The following is a 22,481-nucleotide window of genomic DNA, read 5'->3' on the forward strand; positions in this document are numbered from 1 at the left end:
CTGTCTTAAACCTGTTACTGTTTGCATTTAGTGAACTCCTAGCTAATAACATGTAAGCTATTTTATCTTATGAAAGTATTCTACGATAAAGGAGACAGTATTTAGTCTTAACTTTGTCAAAACAGCATATTTTCTAACCCCTTAGCTACGTTAAGAAAGAAGCTATAGTTAGCTTTCCACCTAGGGTGACCATATTTTCAAACCTCCAAATAGGGACACTGTAGCTTTACCCACATGTATAAACTCATAGTACAATTTTTCATCAGTGTACCTTAACTTCTGGTCTGTACCCAGATTTTGTGTTTGCTCATTTTAATATGACTTTGTAAGTCAGCATTTCCACTGTGGACGACTAAAATTGGACACTTGCAAATTGCAGCTTATCCAATGCCTGGTACTTTTTGAGGAACGCTAATTCTGCTGGGTCTGGAAAATGCTGACTTCCTTTTCCGCATGACAGCTAGCTAACCTGACATTACGTCAAAGGTCCTGTCTGTATGATAAGCTGGGTAAGCTAATCAACACGCTACACCAAGATTGATTGATTCATGTCCAGACAAATCATTGAACTTTGACTTGCAGTGTTTTTCTATTGGCTTGGCTTCAACATTGATTGACATATATACAGACAAATCAGTGTTGGAAGCTTGGTGTATTGTTTATTTCAATTGGATCCAGGACAGGGATTGTTCAAAACCGGGACATGACATTTTTAATACAGATTTGTTGGGACTCCGAGTTAGCCACCTCCAAGTTAGCTTTATCACTAGCTAAAGTTGTTCCTCTAGCTTAATGCTATACATGGTATATTTGGTTGCTGATACATTTTGAAGCCTTGAAGAGATCAGTTTTCAAATCCCCTATGATCAAATGGCTAACAACGTTAAACCTTAGTTATATTAGCATTCCACAACCACTCCCTAGCTAACATTACCATTGTGATACCGGCTAATGGGTTATCATATACATAAAATAGGCTCCATATTTTATTCTGTTGTCCTTTGTATGCTTGTCAAACTATGTAGAGGTTTAAAAATGATAAGGATAAGTCAGATGACCTGCATTCACTTCAATCTTGTAACAAAGCTGTTTGCCATGATGACTGAATTTTAGCTTCCCACCCTGAGCATGACGATAGAGGAAAATGCCCAGTTATAATGTGTTCAATGAGGCATGTGTACGAGGAGTGTGTGTTATGTCCAAGTGCACATCAAGGAGTGCATTCTTCAAGTGAGTGTGCTGGGTTTTTTCCACCCTGCAGAGTGATGACAGTGTCCAGTCTGCTGCTCAAACACCGAAGCATCACAGGCATACTTTCAGCTTCATATTTTTCAACAACCCCAGCTTGGGTTATTTGGGTCGTCATGACATGACAGAGTAATTGGTTTGCACAGATCACTCCCTGTATTTGACAACCTGCCCAATTTACTGTCTGAGCTCTCCGGTCAAGCTGCTTATAAATCTTTCACCCACTTGATTAATTGTCTCAAAAGTACCCCTCTGCCAGGTAAATAAATAATGAGCAAAGTGATGATTTCTGTTGTTGTTCAGTCAGCAGGTTGACCTGCCAAGAGGTCGACTGTGAAAAACACTTCTGATGGTGGAGGGGAGAGAAAATAGAATATTTAACCGAATGCATAAATTGGCCTCAAGAGGTGTTCATGATTAATGGTGTTTATTTGTATTTGTGTGTGTATGCAGAGGACAGACAGACAGAGCGTATCCATGCATTCATGTCTACACATAAGTTTGTAGTTTATACATGTCTGCAAATTCATATGTCCTTCTCCTTACATTTACAATACAGGCTTGTACTTCAGCTTTTTTGTTATAAAGTTAGTGTTGTTAGTTCTTGATTATGTGTTATTGTGCATCACTTGGCACCAAAATAAAGAGAGATTTCATCTTAACTTGATGAGAAAATGTCAGTCATCTAGACAGTTTACACTTGGTATTAACATTTGTCCTCAGTGGTCTGATCACAAGTTAAAAGACTCAAGTCAAACAAACTGAGGCAACATTCAAAGGTGGCCTGCTGTGCATTTGTCCACATTCTTTCAACAGTGTGTACACACGTGCCCTTGGTAACACTGAAGGATAGACGACTCTCCATGTCCAGTGCGACTATCTGCAGTCTGCATCACAGCTTTTTATTAGTTAATGATGTTTAAAACAGCAATGATGTAGACTACTGAAGATACATTTGAAGACTTGTGTTAGTTCCAGGTGTCGGCAGCTGTTCTCAGAGTTTTCCTACTGTTATACAATCAACCGGGTTGTATTGTAATACTAGGTGTAAGTGGGCCAAAGAAAACACAGTTCTGATGCAGTGTAGCCTCCCTAGCCAGGGAAATGGTTGACTCCCAAACTGATGTAGTTTGTGAGACCTTTATTTTATATTAGGCAGTGTCATCATCCTCCACCAACATGTCGAAAGAGCTGTACAGACAAAACAGAAATAACACACATCATTTAACTGTAACACCTGATACATATGCAAGCAAGAAATACATACATATTTACAACATAGTCACAAAGAAAAATATATTTAATCCATGAAGTGAAGCCAAACAGTTGACAAATGATGTGCACATTCAATTGGTAAAAGCAGCAGTGAATACAAACAACAACAAACCTAATTAAATGTAACACCCCGGAAATAAAAATGATCAATATTTTTTAAAATGGCTTTGAAAGCCTTAAATATGGTGAGATATGTTAAATAAATGAACAGACAGTATAAGCCAAGATCTTATAGGTCTCAGGTTACAGAGAAGTAGTCGAAGCTAGTAACCTTTCCCCACATATGAAAACAGAGCAAAATGCACCAAGACTCATTACTAAAATCACCTGGAGTCATCCAAAAAATACTAAAAACAGTACCTTGTAAATCTTGGATTAATCATTTCATCACCTTGTAATCTGTCAATGCCAACTTACAGCATTTCTCATACATCCTGTTTTGCAGCAGGTAAGTAGAGCACATGCTTTCAAAATAAAAGCCCTATAAAAAGCTTGAAAAAATGGAAAAGACTAAACCTTAAATTGTTGAAATAAACATGTAAAGGTAAACAGCGTATTTTCATATGTTTTGTCCTCTCAAAGGGTCATTTACATGTGTTGAAAGTACACAGGCTAATATAGCGGACAACTCTGGAGCAATGAGAAAAGCAACACCATACTAATCCCACTCATTTGCACACATTAAAGAAAGGTTCTTTAAAGTCTCCCAAATATTATAAGGGCCTCAGTTATAGATTTGCAAGATGTGGAAATGACCTTTGCAGGGCTACCTTTAAGTAAAATACTGTGAGCACTCTCACTTTGGTTAAGAAATTGAGTTAGTCCTTGTGGTTTATCAAGGTCTTAACATAAGTATGTATACTCTACTCAGAGCCATTGTGAGGAACATTTCTCTCGCCTCCCCTGTGAACATGACAGTACATCTTATCTTTTTGCTAAGCCTGTTCTTTACGTGCATGTGTATTATTTATAGCAGTGGTGAAAATGTGAAGAAAACCTCTATAAGGCTCCGAATATGCTTGTTTGGCACTGACCCAGGGACAACATTTACATGAATAAGAAAAAAACCCTACAGTATAGTCTTGTTTGTTTTTGTAGGTCATGTAGAGACACTACTTTAGAACTCCTCAGGGAACATTAAGGTAAAAACTGAGTGTAGTTTTGCGCCTCTGCCTGAGGATCATCTGTGTTACTTGTTTTAATAGAAAATACATTTTCAGGGACACTTCAGTCATACATTTAGGTCCGTACAAGCATATCTTCCTGTTAAAGCATTGCTTTCGTTTTGATTGAGACTTCAAGGTTCACCTTGCCTTTCTCTTTGTCGTGTCAAAGCTTTCAATTCAGCGCCCTGTCATTTCTAGCCATGAGGATTTAGGAGGCAGTAATGACAACCTGCCCCCCTAGTCCTGCAGACCAGCAGGGGGCAGAGGTGTGTGAGTGTGTGGGTTGGTGTTAGTGTGTGTTCTTGGAGGGTTTTATTCCTCCTCCACATCCACTTTAATGACATCAGAGAAAAGACAGTATAGTTCACTGCTGGCGAGCATACCAAACAGGAAGGCTCTCTCCCTCCTCTCATACAGTGTCTCCTTGGGTATTACAGCTCAATATGAGCTGTTCTGTTTGGCCTGGCTGGGTTTTAATAAAACCTGACAAGGATTTATCACCTGTTCATGGCTCTGTGTGCTGCCACTCTGTCAGACAGAGGTGGTGGAGGTGGTTGGGGGGGGTTGGCTCTGGCATGCAGCAGTCATATTCACCTCATATTAATGTGTTTGCAAGAGAACTGAACTCGCCTGGAGGAAGGAGGCAATGAAGCCGGCTGATGAAGTGAATGTATTAAGGAGCAGGCCATCGCTTTCTTTCAATGAAGCTATTTTTGTGTGCACATCCCTCAGAAGCCCTTCCTGATTGAGACACATTCAATTTTCATGCATATTACTTCACTGCTCCTCATCATGTGCAGTATTAATGAGAGGAAAAGCATTAAACTTTATTAAAACAATGACTTTAACACACCAGGACTCTCTGACATTCATATTTCCGACACATCAACACCTCTTATTTCAATCTTCCCTTTCTTACAGATAATTTTATAACTTCCTTTCTCTGCCATGTTTTTGTAATTATGTATTAACTATCACTTATCTGTTTTAACAAGTTTGCCCTGTAAAAAACTAGTTTTCTTGCTTTGATAATGCCTCATTATTTTTTGTTACCCTCTTTCTTGCCCTCCAGAAACAAGCTTTGTATGTTTTTTTGTTTTCTGGAACTAGCATAGATATCATTTGTCTGCACAGCAATCACACAGTTTGTGTTTTATGCTGTTCTTGTTAGCTTTTATTTGTTTTTTTTTATGATATTGGCTTTGTTTTATCAACATTTTTTTTTACTCCTTATCGAAAACAATAACTTCATTGGACCAACACACCTTTGACTGACAGGCAGGCACACTGTAAATGTTCTGAGGAGGCTAAAGGGTTGACGCAACTCCACCTCTTGGCCTCTTGTAAGGTCAAACGAAAGTTAGGTTCAGTCAGCATATCCAATATGGCGACTAGGGGTGCAACAATAAGTGTATCTGTATCGAACCGTTCGCAGTGGTCACGGTTCGGTACGCCCTAAGAACCGAAAACAATACGCAATGTTATATTTATTTTATCAACTTCTGACATGGCACTCTGTGCTGAAAGTTCAATGGATCTGCACTCGACTCCTCCGGGCTGCATTGTCGAGCGCAGGTCCACTGAACTGCGCGCTCCTCCCACATTCTCCTCTACTGTTCCCCCTGCTACTACAACATGCTAACTGTCTCCAACAAAAACAAACTCATACACACCACAAACACTGCCACCAAAATCATCAGCCTCCCCACACCCAACCTGGCTGACCTCAACAACAGAGCCTTCATACGCAGAGCACGCACTATAACACTGGACCCCCAACACCCCCTCTACTCAGTCTTCACACTACTCCCCTCCGGTCGCAGGTACAGATCCCCTTACTGTAGGCGGGCCCGGTTTGGCAGAAGCTTCGTCCCATCGGCCATAGCACTGCTAAACAGAATGCCACTGTAATGTGTCCGGTGTGTTTATATGTGTCCGGTGTGCATATATGTGTCCAGTGTGTTCATATGTGTTCGGTGTGTTTTATATGTGCCCAGTGTGTGCATATGTGTCTGGTGTGTATATTTGTGGGCACCATTGCTGTGAGGCTGGGTGGATGTTTATTGTTTATTGTGTTCATACATGTATTCCTGTACAGACGGTGGCAACAAATCTCCTTATTAAGGACAAATAAAGATCTATCTATCTATCTATCTATCTATCTATCTATCTATCTTCATTCAGTCCAAGCTGGTCATGTTTGTTTTAACTGTGCTTCATCTGGAAATATATATCGCCATACGACGGTCTGCTGGGTTCACATGTTCCCTCTCGTGTGAGCGAGAGCATGGTGCATGGTGTCCTCTTTGGTTGCAGAGCAGAGTCGTTCCGTGGTCCTGTAGTGATGCTAGATTGGGTGATGTGTTTTTAAAGTGCGTATATGCATTACTTGTGGTCTTATACTGCATGCTGTGTAAGACTTCAGCCTGATACCGGACAGTGTTTTCCCTGCCGTTATATCGGGGCACACCTGCCAGGTCCCGCCCCCCCCCCCCTGGAAGTCAAAGCAGAAGTGATTTAAGGTTACCTCTCTCATCGATCAGGTCTATATCTTGTTCTTTTGTTTAACAGACTAAATAGCGTTATGTTATTTATCTTATTTACATGACGGGATGTCATTTCTGTCTCTACATGGTCGCGCGTTCACAATTCTCCTCTGCTCTCTGTATTGCGCACGGCAGATGCGCACGCAGACAGACACACATACACTCACACTCACACACACACACACACACAACCCCCCCATGCACACCGGAACATGTGTCAGGTATAGCTGCCCCTGATACATTTAATTCAATTTAAAAACTGTGCTTTTGAGCTGAAACAAATGTTGGTAATTTAGTAAAAAGGCATGGAAAAAATCTCTTTTTCTGTATCGAAAAAGTGTCGAACCGTGTCAAAAAATCGTTGCATCGTTGCACCCCTAATGGCGACTGCTGTCTATGGGCTTCAAAACAACTCTGGTTTACATCACTGAGACCACGTCCATGTTTTAACAGTCAGTGGATGCTGATGGTCTCACTGCAAAGTTTGACTCATGACTAATCTGTTTAAGTAGAGGAGGCAGAGTTTTTGGACCAATGTTAAAGGCAGAGCTCTAAATGTTTTGTTTTGGCTTCACTTTTCGGCTGTCATGTCAGCCATGTTTTTATACAGTCACTAAAAAGATTTGAATATCAGTCACCATTCGTTCAAACACCATGAAAGCTTTTTCTCCCTTTTTTTTGAATGGGTCGAAGAATGCATACTTTCATTATTTTTGGATTATCTTGTCTTTCGTCTCTTCTTTCCGAAGACAACATGTTCTATTATTTTTGTACTTTCTTGAACTTTTTGTGGTAAAAGAAAGTAGTTCACACAAACACCTGTGGATATGTAGGACAGTGTATAGATAACACAAAAAGTTCACGCAGACAACAACTGTTTCTCCGTCCAAATGTCTTCTGGAGCGGTTTTATTATCCATCTCTCATAATTTCCTCCCTCTTCATCCCTCACTCCCCCTCTTCTTCACTTCTGTGTGTGCCTCACACCAGGCATCCCCATTGAGGACTACCTCAGGACCGTTGCTAGGTGATGGCCCCCCTGATTAACGAAAGTCTGAGGATGGGTGGGGGTGTGTGTCCAAAAGCGCGTGTGTGTGTGTCTCTCTTTCTCAGCAGTTATCACTAATTGACAGCTGCCGGCCCTCGGGGCTGTATTCTAACCTCATGCCCCCCAGTGTAATCGGAGGGCAGGGCTCTGTCGCCCCCCGTAGGAGAGCGAGAAGGGTTGGGGTCGAGCAGGGAGGGGGGCGGCGGCACTGCTTTGGTTGTGGCTTTATGAAGGGGCAACACACTGCAAGAGCTGTTTGCATAAGCAAAAAAGATGCAGCGGGGAAAGGAGGGGGGAATGGGGTAAGAGGCTAAAATGAGATTGAGGGGGTCAGAAGGGGACTGAGGGGTGGAAAGAGGGAGATAAGGAAGGAAAAAAGGAAAACACATCAGAGTTAGGACTATAAGGAGAAAGGGGTGGAGGGGTGAGGGCATGGCATGCTGTCTGAGGGAGGGGGGGTCCCCAGCTTTTCCTCTATGCCAGTCTGCCGGCTCAACACCATCTGGAATTATTCTCAAACACCGGCCAACTCTCCACCGCTCCAACTAGGACAATCTGATTATTCAGCCCCCGTGCACCCCCTCCTTTTTGCAATATAACTCAAATTAAAATGAGATTATTGTGATCATACTTTGAGCTCGGAGGTTGATAATGAGTTAGGGGCACATGTGATTGTGGCTGTATATGAGGTCTGTGCGATATAAACTGCAAATGTTTGCCAACTTTGGTCTGGAGTTTGCTTTAGTCTGAAAAGGCTTTCAAATATTTGCTTGGGATGCTTTGAGTCAAAAATTGAAAAAGTGTCAACGCTATTGGAGAAAGTCGGGGTAATTTTGAAACTAACTTCAGACTAAAAAATCATTAGTGATTATTAAACAAAGGCGTTCATGAAATTTGCATTTAATATAAATCCCCTAACATTACACTCTCTTATCAAGTGCTTCTGAGGCGGGTTGAAATGAGTTACACTCTTTTTTTATAATATCACTACAGATGTCTACGTGCTGCCTCATATTAAACATTCCCCTCCATCTCAAAGGCAAGCAATTAAAATGACTCCTTGTCAAATATTAGCTGCGCTTAAATGTATTGTATGACACAGAAACTGCAATTTCTATCATAAGTAATTAGCAAAAAAGCTTTTGATGCTTGTTTTCTATCCTCATCACAGCTTCACTCATATGACGGCGCTTAACAATAGCACTCCAAAATGCTTGAATGTAATTAAGATGCATAAAAGTAATTTCTGCTTAATCCCCAAACACATAGCATTGGTTTACTGCAGTAAAATATAGAAGGCTGACATTTAAAATCCATTGCTTCTGCAGGAACACAAGACGCAATTGCTGCTGTGTCATCTCCACTCTGTGTAATCGGAATGAGTGATTATTTTCACAGGAAGCATAAATTGAATTACAGTATAGGACATGTTTGTCTCATGATAAAGCAGCATTGCCTCCACTGTAATTATCTTCATATTACTGTAATTATTTGAAAGTGTGCAAAACGGATTATTCCCATTCTCTTGCGCCTGGTTGCTCAGACTGCTTGCTCTGATCCTCTCTCGGCCCGTCACCCGCAGTCTGCCTCTATGTCTTCATGCAGACTTTGACATTGTGAAGCAATCAATAGATCCCGAGCGCAGAAATGCATCTCACCCTGATTATAATGAAGATAGCCGGTCATTTAAAATGCTAATGGCCAATTTCACCTAATAAGAGACATTCAGCCAGCAGTTCATTAAAATTTAGAGGTGGAAAAGTCTATTCCAATTAAGTTTCACCCTTTCCCCCCCCCCAGCGTCAAACCCATTAGGATTTTAAGAAATGTCGAAACGTCCCATCTCGCAGTCTCAACACTCTGCAAAGGAAGTGGGTTTAAAACTTGAGTGGAAGGCACCATTGAGGAACATTAGCGGCAGTTAGCATATGACCTCATCTGCAAGTCATTTTGCACAACACAGATATCTGTTTCAGGTTCAAGTCACTCCATTCTCATCAGTTGTCAGTCCATCTTTAATTTTCTGGCCTTTAAAAAGCCATGACAATTCCTACATGTAAAGAGCAGTGAAAAAAGAACATGCACCCTGAATTCAGAAAAATGGATCCACACTCATTTATATTCTAAGACATGGAAATTAATGTTAGACAGTTGAGCTTTAATTACTGTCTTTAAACAGGTTTCTGAATAAAGGTGCAGCTAAACGCTGTTCCCTAACTCAAACTCCATTCTCACTTCTTGGGCGCAAGCGGCAACCTCCGGTCTCAAACTATGAAGCCCATGCAGAAGTGTTATAAACTGCAATTCATCGAGAATCCGCTTGAGGCTGGCTGCAGAAACACCGGAAACCACATAGACACCAATTCAAAAAAGACGATCTTTGCAGCATTAATAAACATGTTTACAGCCTGGTTCAAAAAACAGCTTGGCTACAGTAGCTAATTTCTCTATCGGCACACACTATAGGGGGTGTGTGAATTTTTTTCTAACGCAACGGTTCAGAAGATATTAAGATTACAAGTTGTTGCCCAAATAAGGACATGACTGACTTGATTGACAGATGGGAACACTGTAGCTGTTGGCTAGGAGGCTCAAACCCCGCCTCTTTACCTCACACTAAGTTTGGTTGAGTTCAGCATTACTGATATGGCTCCCGCCGACAATTGGCTTCAAAACAGCGCTCAGGAACAGATGGGTGACGTCACGGATACAACGTCCATTATTTATAAAGTCTATGCTCAGGCAGAAGTGCTGGCTACACCAAGGCCCAGGTCCAAGGTGATCAGGTTTTCATTCACTTTTGAAAAAAGGTCTGTGGTGGTCAGTTCTTCTCATTGTTGGGACAGTTTTGCTGATGTCACTTGTCGGCTCACATTTAAGACAGGTCCTAGTTGGTCACTGGTTTAGCTTGTTTTTGACACAGGTCCTTTGGTAACTTTGGAGACAGTTTTGCAGTACTCACTTTATGGCGCCTTTTTGACACAGTCTGCGTTGTTCCCTTTGTCTTAACTTTTGAGACAGGCCACATCTGCACATTTTCTCTTTCCATATTTGCTCCGTTGTGGTCACTCTTTTCTCATATTTGGCAGGTGAAGAACTCCCAGACTCTATCATGGTCAGATGAAAGCCAATGGGTGTGGAGATTGTTAAAGAGGTAAAGAAAGACATAAGACTCATGTGTCTTCACCAGAGTAAGAGCTTCTGCACTCTGCCTATTGGCTGGTTACATACAGCTGCAGCAAACATTCATTTACAGAGTAAGAGGCTTGCTTTCCTTAACTGCAAGCGGCAGTCATTGGTTCTCAGCCAAAGCCTGCTATAAAAGATTGTAGGTAGCTATATTGATTTAATAAAAAGCAACAACACATCTTTCACTGGTGTTTCAATGCCAGTATCTTTGGAATGTTTCCACATTGAAACAGATCAAACATTTGATTATTTATGGCCATAATAAAAAGCAAAGTCAATGGAAAGAGACCGGGCTAACAGCAGTGACTACACTGGTACAAGCCAGAGATGGGGACTTATGTTTGGGACTTAGACCCAAGTTGCACTTTAGTCACACACAAACGGGACTTGAGACTTGTCTTAAACTCACCCCTCAAGTACTCACCCCTCGACGCAGACTTGAGATTTGTAATTTTGTCTCATCAACATTACAAGCTTAACGTCATTCCCTCCCATCATCCGTAACCCCCTGTGCATGTTTCCCAGGCGGACACACTCCAGAGACAACACCTGGGCAAGCTCCTCAAGTATGCTAAGTATTGACCACTGTTAATTATTTTCGTGTTAGATCGCTGTCCAAAGTTAGTATGTGGATGACCTCCCTTCGCTCCCACTGTGTATTGCCTTACATTCACTGCAGATCAGAGAGAGACAGACTAGTCCTTCAGTATCCTACGTCACTTCTGTTCAAGTAGTGATGAGATCAATTTGTCATGTTCAGTATAAAACTTCTCATACCACTTTTTTTTTAACAGTGTTGTGTCACTGGTTGCTTCAGTGTCATGCCAAAATCCTAAATCATGATTGGCTGCTTGCCTGATCATAGGCTATTGGCTGTGACTCAACTGGCCATGTTATTGTATCTATTAATACCTTGCAAGCTCAACTGGGACTTGCCACTATCCTGAGAGACTTGAGACTTGAGACTTGAGACTTGACTTGGATTTGCCCCTCAAGGATTTAACCCTTTACTTAGACTTGTGGCGAAAGACTTGAGACTTGGTCTGGACTTGCAAAAAGTGACTTGTGCCCATCTCTGGTGCAAGTCAATGCAGTTTAGCAACACTACTCACATTCACTGCTCAGGTGTGCTGCGTGAACGAACTCTAAGTCGATTTTTTTTAAGCCGTATTCTAATGCACTTGTCTCATCTCTGCCCTCTTGTGGAAACATCAGTCTGCTGCACAGTCATATTCCACTAAAAGTTTCACATCCTGCAGATTCATATTTATCCCTCTGATCAGTCATTTCCAAGTTCACTGTGTATTTGTAACCTTTACCCTAAATATGCTGTAACTTGCCTTGACATACACAGACAAAAGGAAAAATGATCTAGTGCATGAAGAAATCCACTGAAAGGTATCTTTTCATATTGAGCTCCCAGTAAACTTGCCAGTAAAAACAGGATGGAATCTTTGCAGGATCACAGGAGGGAGGCATATGGACGGTTGTAGCTGCTCACAAGCACAAATTCAAACCAACAGCTCCACAAGCAGAGAACCTTGAGTCGTGTCCAAAGTGGCCTTGATGATACTGATCACTCCATTAAAGGTTCTGCTACATTTGTCTGCGGAGAGAAATGTTCTGTTAATACTGGATGAAAGGTCAACTGACATGTAAAATGGTTCCATCTGCGACACAAGCAAACTAGAGGATGTGGAGCTCAGATCAGATAAGTAAACTATAAACACTCATACGCACAAAGAAATATCTGCTGTTTCTTGTACAACATGAAACATATCAATGCAAAAAACAACATTATTGCTCAAGATGCTTCCTTCTTTTGCATTCCTGTTCCTGTTTTGCCTGACAGCATTGTTCTGCTGCATATTAACAGTTGTAAATATTTTCTGAGGACCAAATATGATGTCCCAAAAGCCTTTTTTTGTGCTTTTTGTAGTTTGCTGACTGAGCCTGAAAGATAAAAATCCTTTAAACACATCTTTAATCATAGCACACACAATGTGTTTGACTTTGCCAGTGTTACTCGGGACACAGCAGGTGTCACATTTAAGAGGCAGGATATGTTTGAAAAAAAAGCAATCCTGCTGCCGCCGCTGGTACATTACTATCAAACATTATTTTTCATAATTGTTTGACTTCAGTGGAATAAATCTTGTACAAGAGCACGTCAACTGTAAAGCTGATTCTTAAAAACGTGCTATTAAATCCAGTTTTTAATTAATAGCATCATTAAAACAATTTTTAGTGCTGTCAAGAAAAGCTTTGCTGAAAGCTCTTTTACACCACCTACACACACACACACACACACACACGCACACACGCTCATAATCCAGTCTTATCGTTCCTTTTATTTTGACACCTACAGCGAGTTTACAGGGTGAGGCAGATATGGTACATCAGTTGGTGTGCAGTGTTTCAGTGCTCAGTGTGTAATCTGAGAGGAGCCCATATTAGCATAGTGAATCAAACAAAACAAAGGCTCTGCCAGTGATGTAAACACGGGGAATTAAACCTCCTGCAGTTCACTACCCGGTCATCTTCAGCTAATTTGACTGTGCAAGAAATCAAGTCTCTACTCAATTACAGCATCTGCTTTCCATGCAGAACTATAAGAGTGGGTATCATTTACAACCGGAGACTCTAAGCACTGTAAGCCCTCTTCAAAAGGGATTTAAATTAGAGAAAGTAAGCCTTATGAAAATGTTATCTTTTTCTTTTTTAAAAAAAGGGTCTAATATATGTGCATAATACTCATACAAATGCCTACTGGGATTATATTACAGATGCAAGATTTGTTCTTCCCAAACTCTCCTGTTTTTTTCCCTTGTTGTTAGAGTTGTTTCTGTTTTTTTTTCTTTTTTGACCTTTTCCGGTCAGAACAAGACTTGGTCCATGCTCTCACAGCCAGAGAGCCATTGGCAGGCCTGTGGCGGGCAATTACGCCTCAAACTGCTCTCCTCATGCTCTTATTCCAAACTCTCAGACATGTTGGGCATCTACCACCCACTGCACTCACAGAGAGGTCTCAGAGCCATCAGAGGAAACAAAAAATAACTTTGGCTTCTGAGTTTACAGATGGCTGCTGGTCTTGAGATTTGAAAAATATTCACTCTTGAATCCTGAACTTAAGTCCCGATGTTTTTTCTAAGTTTACCAACAACTATGTCATCAATAACGTTGATGTTCATGTGTAAGTGAGTAAAAGGCTACACATTATCAGGGATTGATCCAGACTTTTTTTTTGCCTGGGGTGACTCAACAGAAGCACTGACTTACCCAGGGGTGGCCTGGAGCACAGTATGAGTGTTAGCATGTACATGTCCAAAGAGCATAACCATAGTCTTTATGTCCTATAATATCTATCTTGAATACTACAGTGTACTGTCATACATATGTTGTATTCCCTTTTTGATTAACACATCAGGGTGGCAACCAAGCGTGCCGGATACGGCCCTGGTGGTGAGGCTTTCAGCAGTGTGACTGCCCCCTGGTGGCTGGCTGCAGTATAGGTCAAAAAATCTGAATGGGGGAGCAGTCAAAGTTTAAAAAATAAATACACATCGTACGAATGTTTCTCACATCCATATGCTGTGGTTATATGTAGTTAGTATTTGACTGTTTTGTGTCCAAGTCCTCTTTTTTCTGAAAAGTTTATTTTCCGTTAGTTATTAGAGTTTAAAAACGGGGTTGTACTTCCGGGTTTCCTTTGATTCACAGCCGCCGTAGAACGAAACTTCAAAGGGCACACAGCGTCTTGTGACGTTACGCTGTAGGGCGGAGCTTATTACAAAGGCTTCACAGGCTCTGGCTGCACAATGGCTGCGCCCAGGAGAGGGATTTTTTGGCTTCAGAACTGTACAACGGGAAGAGGCGGAGCAACGCTGTCCATTTTTATTTACAGTCTATGGTGGCAACATGTACAAAAAAATATAAGGTTAGTTCTTCAAGCTCTAAGGTTGAGGACGTATGTCCCAAGCCACAATTTGTACCAATAAAAGATAATGTGTTGCAGATTTTGGGGTGGCACCTGGGGTGGCCAATCAGATTTTAAGGGAGTCCCATGCCACCCCTTAGGACACACCTCTTCACATTGTGTAGACACTTTGTTCTGCATCATGTGCAAAACATTGCAGTTCCTTGAGTGTCCACTAGATGCTGAATTAAAAAGTGAGTCAATCCTCATTAGGCCTCATAATGACCTGCTCAGATTTAAGATATAAGAAATTTACAGCTTAGGAAATTAAGGTTTTGGCCTCTAACTGCTTTTTTTTTCTTCCTTTTTTCATTAACTTTAAGGGTTGGAATATCTTTAGAAGTCACCTTCATAAGTGATAGTAAAGCTGCTGTTGGTAGTCCTGGAATAAACATTAGTTCAGGGAGAGATTTGGCATGTCAACACTACCCCTCCACACCAGATTTTCCTCTCACTACACCCCTCCCCCCCCCCTCTGCTCCTGTAAACCCAGCCCACTAACAGATCGTAGTGCACGCTCAATCAGGAAGATGTAGGAGGACCAATTAGGAGATTGGTTCTGATTGGTCAGAGCTGACTGGAATTTAAAGATTGCTCGATAGAGGCATAGGAAAACACAGAGATCTCGCCACAATCTCAAAATACCTAATTTATTGATGGCTGTTGATGAGTGTTATGACTTTATTTTCCAAATACAGCACAAAATAAGTACAGTTTTTTTAACCCAGTCCTACCAACTACACTTCGCAAGTAACAGAAAGCAGCCGCTAGTTGTTTGCTATGAGTCACTTAAGCTTAACTAAGGCTGTGTTCCTGTTGTAGGTGTCTTTTGGTCAATAATGACTGTTGTTGTTTTTTTGTATTAATAGATTAGAGAGGATACATGTTGTAGTGATGACAAGACTGGTTGGTGAAAGTGTTGTTCTCCCCATGCTTGCTTTCATGAAGCGGAACAGCTTAGTTCAAAAAGGTCTCTTAAACAACTCTGGTCCAACACCAACATAAAAAGATGCTCATGATGTGGGAAAATTATGGTAAACTTGCTTATCCACTAGTTAATGACCTAGCTGAGTATGTAAACTGCAAAACCTTAAAAAGCACTGTGATATTGTGCCCCTCCCTGTTCTCCACCCGTTTGTCCATATATGGTTGTTTCTGGCTACAGGGAAACAACATTGTAGAGGGAAAAAAGTAACAAAGAAAAGACATAACAGTGGCTGTGTCCATTTTTTACAGTGCACTTTCTCTACTCAATCTCTGTCATTTTTCATGTAATATTCAAAAAGTAATTGGAGACTGAGAAGAACTGTAAGGCTTACCCTCTATATTCTCTACTACTTCAGCAGCTTTTTGCAGGATTTCCAGCAGATTTAAAGCTGAGTTGAAACAAGGCAAGGCTCTCAGAGTTTTCCCTACATCTGCTTGCTGGCTGATCGAACTGTGAACTTCCTCTTAGCTCACTGCAGCGAACAGGCCAGTTGTGTAAAACCTCTCTCTATCACTAATGAGTCCCAGATCGATCACCCCTGATACAATCTGCATATTTGAACGTTGGAGCTGTGGACTCTCTGCTGCAGTAAAATGAAATAATTCATCATTACTCTGAGCAGCATTAAGTAAAATTGTCCTATTTGGTTAATCCTCTGGAACTGATTAAAACAAGCCTTTAAAGCACAAACATATGACATGATCCAAGTTAAGCCATTTTCTTCACGATATTCCCTCCATATTTTTTCCTTTAAGCAAAGCCGTGTGTTACCAGAGTGGGAGGATTTTTGGTTTTCTCTCAATTTTTCTTCACACATGGAAGTCTAAAAAGCACAAAATATGCCCAGGCGATAGATCCCTGCCATTTTTCATATAAAAACCAGGCTGGGTGATACCCAACAGTATTTAGACCCTGTGACTCAGACTCTCCAAAGAGGCTTCCCTTGTCTCAGTGCGGCTGAATAACACACAAGGAGGCAGTTAGTGACCCAGTGACCCCATCGACAGAGAAACAGAGCTGGGTGGGATTATATCAACGTTAGCTGGACCCAGGCCAATGCTTAGCCATAACATTCTGTCTAGAGATAACATACTTTTTAATTACACATGGACTACAGCTATGTTAAATTTCTTCTGTGAACCCTCTCCTGGGAGGTCGCCACTAAACTTGACATAATACATCAAACACTGCTTAATGTGATTACAATGTGCAGGGGTCTGCAGTCCAGCCAAGAGGGAGAGAGAAGTTGCCAACCCTTTTGTCTCAGGACAGGACCTCGTTCTGCTTACCTTGACGGGGAAGTCATTTAGTAAATGAATCAAACTGCTGCCTGATGTTTCAGGTACACACCGCGTGTGTGGTTGCACAATTTCATGTGCAAATATATGCATTTAAAATAATCACACACATGCATATTTAATTTGCTTTGGAATATATGTCTTGTTTTATCTAATTGTTTAAACATTTGGAGAGACGTTGAATTAGTAAGAACACAAATGTAGCTTCTAAAAGATCCATTATCAAAGTACTGAATTTGTTTATATCAGCATGGAAGCTAAAACATGAATAACTAACAAGTATTTGTTTAGGCAACTCAAATTACCCATTTACCATAGTCTTTCTAAGACATGGACACAGCTGTAGACGTCATCCAATGGTTTCTGAAGATGGCTTTTGAGGCCAAACAATGGTGGTGGCCATATTGGAGATGCTACAACGCTAAATATTATTACACAGCTGTCTGAAATGCTTGATTCGGATTGGTCAATACTGTATTCGAACAGTCTGTTATTTCTCAACAGCACATTGTTGCTACTGTTACGGCTCTTGTCACAGACTCTGGTGGACAACTGTAATCATACCAATCCAACAACAGAGGTTTGGTTGATTTAATGTCAGATTGTTTACAGTTAGAAAGAGATGGTACATAATGAAATGGCAGGAGAGGTAAAAAAAAAAAAAAAAGGAAACGCTAAAACTGGTGGCTTTGGGATGGAGAAATCCACGAATTTAGGATGGCGCATGAAGTGATCACAACAGAACAGGGTACAGGATATGGTGATGTTAACTGACTGACATATGGAAACTCTGACAGTAATGAAGCAGAAAAGGTGAGGTGCGGAGTTGGTGAGTCATGTGGCCCGGTTCACCTTGTTCAACCTCATCATCAGTTGCAATTGTCAGTTCAATGCAAGTCATAACAGCTAAGTTAGCTCAGTTTAAGAAGGCTGCAGAGCTACCTGTTGGTGGCAATGTTTGGATGCTGCTTTAAGCTCGAGTATAATGGATGATTTGAGACAAAAAAAACATCACCATGGATAAGAATATAACCAATTTCCGATCATTAAAATGTGTCCTTGTCAGTATTTGCTGTAAAATTATGCATTTGTTAAGTAAGTGATCATGTACCAAGCAGAATAATGTATAGTGAGCGGGTTATTTGAGCTATTTTAGATTGGATAGAGGAGTGGCATGTTAGAGCTATGTTTGATTCAAAGAGGAATTTGCATTGTTCTCTCACTCAACTTCCATTTTTAACCTCACCCAAATCCCCAAATCAAACAGAACACCAGGAAAGGCTGTTGTGAATTTGATGATCCAGTGGCTGCAATACAAAAAAAAAAATTATTTGAGATTGCTTCAAAACATACAAGACAAAGTCAACTAGATGTACTAGAGGTATTTTGTTGGATAGAAGGTATTTTGTTGGAGTCAGGGTTGCTGTATCCACACGTATGCTTTCATGTTTTTCATAATTCAAGGTTGCGTAAGGCTTCTCCTAATTCCCTCCAAATCTGCATAATGAGTATTTTGAACTGCTTAACATGCTCTCTTGTACTTGGCTAAAGAAGACAGTATGAATACTAACAACTTCTGGAGCACAGAGGCAAACCAATACCCTTGATGTTGAAGTTGATGAACGGTGCTGAAGCAGGTAACGTGTCTCGACATTTCAGACACATCACGGTGCTTCTGCTTCCCTTAGCTGTCATTAATAACTGTGTTTTAGAATAAACAGATGCTGTTTTTGTTAGCATAGTGTTCAAAATAGATGAATTACACCCAATCTGGAAGGTGATTTGTTTTTGTTGGGCACCTGCATCTGTGTGCTCTGTCATCCTTTCCTGACAGTACATGGAAAAGTCATCTCGTCAATCAGGTCTGTGCCATTTCAAGGTAACCTCAGGAGGCCGTGTCAGACGGTCAACTCAGGCAGCAGTCTGCCATGGAAATGCTTCGCTCTGAGCCAAAGCTGCAAGGCCAAAGGTGGAACAGAAAGTGAATCATCACTTGGGGAAAAATTGAGCTAGTTAAAGTACCTATCCAGCAGACTGTTGAGGTTGTTTAGTTACATCTCTTACAGGTCTTATTTCAGCGATCAATGAGATATCTTTGCACAGTACTGCCAAGTTTTTGTGACTGTTACACATTGCAAAGCATGCTAAGTTCTTCAAAGGCTCAGTCTGATATTAAAATTCCTATAAGTCTGATACTTAACTATAAAATTCACCGCTGCTTGTTAAAGGGAATATTTTCTTGAGGTTACAAGCATAGTTGCATTTCATGAAATTCATAAAGATGAACCGTCATGTAATGTTGAAACAAATCTACGTCAGCCCTCAGCATTACTTTATTCCAATACATTATAAATAAAAAGAGGTTAAACTTGAACTACATTCATGTTTGCACTTTAAGAAGAAAAAGATTGGTTGAAAAACACGGATAGTAAATTAATAAATGGACGCCGATTGCAGATTCGGCTCATTACAGATGCATATAAAATGTTCTGGATCAATCAGCAGCATTTACATTTTTCAAAACCAATTTTGACTGCATGTAAATTAAATGATGTGGCTTCATAAAGTGATGTTTTTGCTGTCTCAAATAACAACCCACTTACTGCTATAGCTGCAGTAATGTAGCCTGTTAAAACTGATACCATTTAACTGATCATGAATAATTCTGCCTGCATTTTTCCCTGTTGTTTGTTTTTAGGGCTACTTTTTACATTTTTGAAAGGCCAATTTACCAACATGCTGTGATTAGGCCTCTGACAGACTCCTATATTTTATATTTATTCTTTTAAACTTTTTTTCTGTCATTAATTCCCCCCCCCAAAAAATGCATATCTGAAATGTAATGACAGCAAAGTTGAAAGCTGTCACTGCATCTGCTCTGAGCTTCCCACCTGCACTTTGTCCACCATGTTGGAAATGTATTCATTTTCCTGAAAATTTCCATTTCAGGACCCGAGGTCGGCCGTATAATTCAGCTGATTTTTGATCACATGAATAAAGAGTGTCGGACAAGCAATTAGATTTGCATACACACTTGTCTAAAGTTTGCATTTATGCCATACCTGTGCACCACACACTAATGAGGCAATTATTTAGACAGCAGGCCTGAGAGTGTATCAGTGGGGAAGCCGTGGGGTTCGTAGCTATGGGATTAACATGGTGAGCTGGACCTCAGAGAGGCAGAGGCAGACAGGGAGGGATTTTACACTATCTAATGAAGAAGACTTTTCACATTTCATGGCGAATAATGAATTCTAAAACAAATTTGCTGCGTAAAAGGAATGAGGTTTTGTGAGAGTGGTGGAACGCATTTTAAGCACAGGCCTGTTGGGGAGAATGTCAGAATTTAAAGAGGACTGGTTCTCATTCATATGTGGCGTTTTATATCCAGCAAAACACTTTAATGTGTGAGTGTTTGCTTAATGTCCACCATGGAAAATAAATCCTCCCAAAGAAAGATTTGATTCTTGTACACAGATAATTAATGATGCATGAATATCTTGTTTGCGAACTTCAAAGAGCAAAGCCAAACGACTGAACTGAAGTATCCTTTTAAAGACCACACTGATCAATCACGCTCCTGCTGCTGTACATTGAACTTTCTGAGTGTGATTAGGAGCCAGTACGCCACACACACCCACACACACTCTCCTTCTTATTCTCTCTCTCTTGCGCACAAACAACCTCCAAATTCAGTTTGATTTGATGGCTCCTGCAATCATGCTTGAATAAATTACCTACTTGAGAGAGTGAAAGCCTCAGGTTTGCACTGAGTGAGCAGGGAAAAATGGATTTGATTGACCCATTCAAGAAGTATTACCATCATTGTTCAGAGAAACCTTAAGAATGGTCCGAACAAGTTGTATTGATCACACAGTGAGAGGACCACAAGAGAGGTTAACACTCAACACCTGAAGTCGTTAATACGGTGCAACAGATATCACCAACTGAGTTTAAATAGCAAATGAATACCTTCATTACCTTTACTGTTTTTTCTGACTGATGTAATTCAGTTTTTTACTTTGGATTGAAACTTTCTTAGATAGGTGTTGTAGTACTTGTGTCCAGGACTTGGACTTAAGTCAGATTTTCAGGACTTGCAACTCAACATGGGCTTCATTGCTGATGACAGTGACCTGGACTCAGACTCAAGCATTGACAGCATTAGGACTCAGACTTATTTGGTAAAGAATATTGTTTTCATTCATTTTTTTGATAACTTCCAAATGTTTTATTAAACAAGGGTTCAAACAAGGGCTGACACATGAGTTCATCTTTATGTACGTTGACTTGCTGTCTTGTTTAGCAACAGTTACTGGCCACTCAAGGGTTAGTGATTCGACTACAACAGTGTCCAGGCCATATTTGTCTGTCCCATCCAAGACTGTAGGAGCTGAACCCTACTGGAACTACCAACCATACAATTTTTTAGGTTTCATCCAACCCAAGCTGGATGCTGTTAACATAAACTGGTGCACTGAGTCTGTATTACTGTGTTACGCAACTGTCTTTACCATTGTAAACTAGGGATGTAATTTGGCATTTCCAGCCAAATTACTATTCGATAATCATTGGCATCTATTCAACGATGATTAGAATAATCCTCCCCCCTCACACACACACACACACACACACACCCGTCCCGTTAACAACCCGTGTGTTTGGCAGTCGCATTAATCGGCAGCAGCGTCGCTGTGACACGGCAAGGCCTGGCCTGTATGTTTACAGCCATGCTCAGTCTCTGGAAATACGTGTAGTGGTGTCAAATTCAGAAACAGAGAAAATCGCAGCGACTGTCACTCATGTTTTCTTCTTCTTTTGCTATTTAATACAGTTAGCATTCCTTTTCTTCTGTTACTTAATACGGTTGGCAAACTGCTTTAAAACGCTCTATTGCCACCATCTGGTGGGAATACCGTATTACAACCAGGCACCGGTGAAAACGATGAAAAACTGTAGTTTTAAAATGAGAAAATATTTGCACTAACTCTTCGATTTTTACTAAGTGAGTGAATATTCGAATATTCAAAAATGATTGCCCATCCCTTGTCATAATAGATTGCAGTCACCCCAAACAGCCCTCATTCTGCATCCTGCACCCTCAGTCCACATATCAATGCAAGGCTGAATTCTCTGTCCTGTCTCATCAGAACCCCCCACTATTATCTGCATTCATGACTACATCAAAATTCTTCCATACCATCAATTATCCTGCAGAGTCTTCAGTGTTTCAAACTCCCCCGATAACAAATTCCTTTTGATGTCCTCAATCCTTACCACATGAATATTCACCACTTTAATTAGCCATGTGCTGTGCTACGCAGATAAACAAACCTCAGCACTGAACATGAAGTAGTGTAGTCACACAAAGAGAGAAGGTCATTTGTTTAATTAACTTTTTTCACCATCATTTAGTTTAAAGGTGACATATCATGCAAAATGGACTTTTGAATGGTTCTCTACCTGAAATATGTGTCCCTGGCATGTCTACAAACCCCCCGAGAATGAAAAAAATCCATTCTGCCCCTGTTCTGATTTCTGCCTCTTTCTGTAAATGTGTGTGAAACGAGGCGGTTTCAGACTTCCGTGTTTTTGTTACGTAACAACAATATCCGGTCTGTCACGGAGTCAGAGCTCGGAGCTTGTTCAGCCCATAGACTGTATAAAATACAACTCAACCCCTCCTCCATTTTTCATTTCCGGCACACATGTGTGCTAACAAGGAGCTTAGGAGGGAGGCATGCTAGT

General features: G+C 40.8%; 1 long non-coding RNA gene across 1 annotated transcript in view; it reads right to left on the reverse strand.

The window, feature by feature from the left end:
• Positions 1-2,113: 2,113 nt before the first annotated feature.
• The window catches only part of LOC117806636, a 37,991-nt gene continuing 17,623 nt past the window's right edge, over positions 2,114-22,481 (reverse strand). Inside the window, exon 3 of the long non-coding RNA XR_004629712.1 lies at positions 2,114-2,439. This is a non-coding gene — a long non-coding RNA (uncharacterized LOC117806636). The remainder of the gene's footprint in view (positions 2,440-22,481) is intronic.

The sequence above is a fragment of the Notolabrus celidotus genome, chromosome 22 (assembly GCF_009762535.1).
Source record: "Notolabrus celidotus isolate fNotCel1 chromosome 22, fNotCel1.pri, whole genome shotgun sequence".
Taxonomy (NCBI): Eukaryota; Metazoa; Chordata; class Actinopteri; order Labriformes; family Labridae; genus Notolabrus; species Notolabrus celidotus.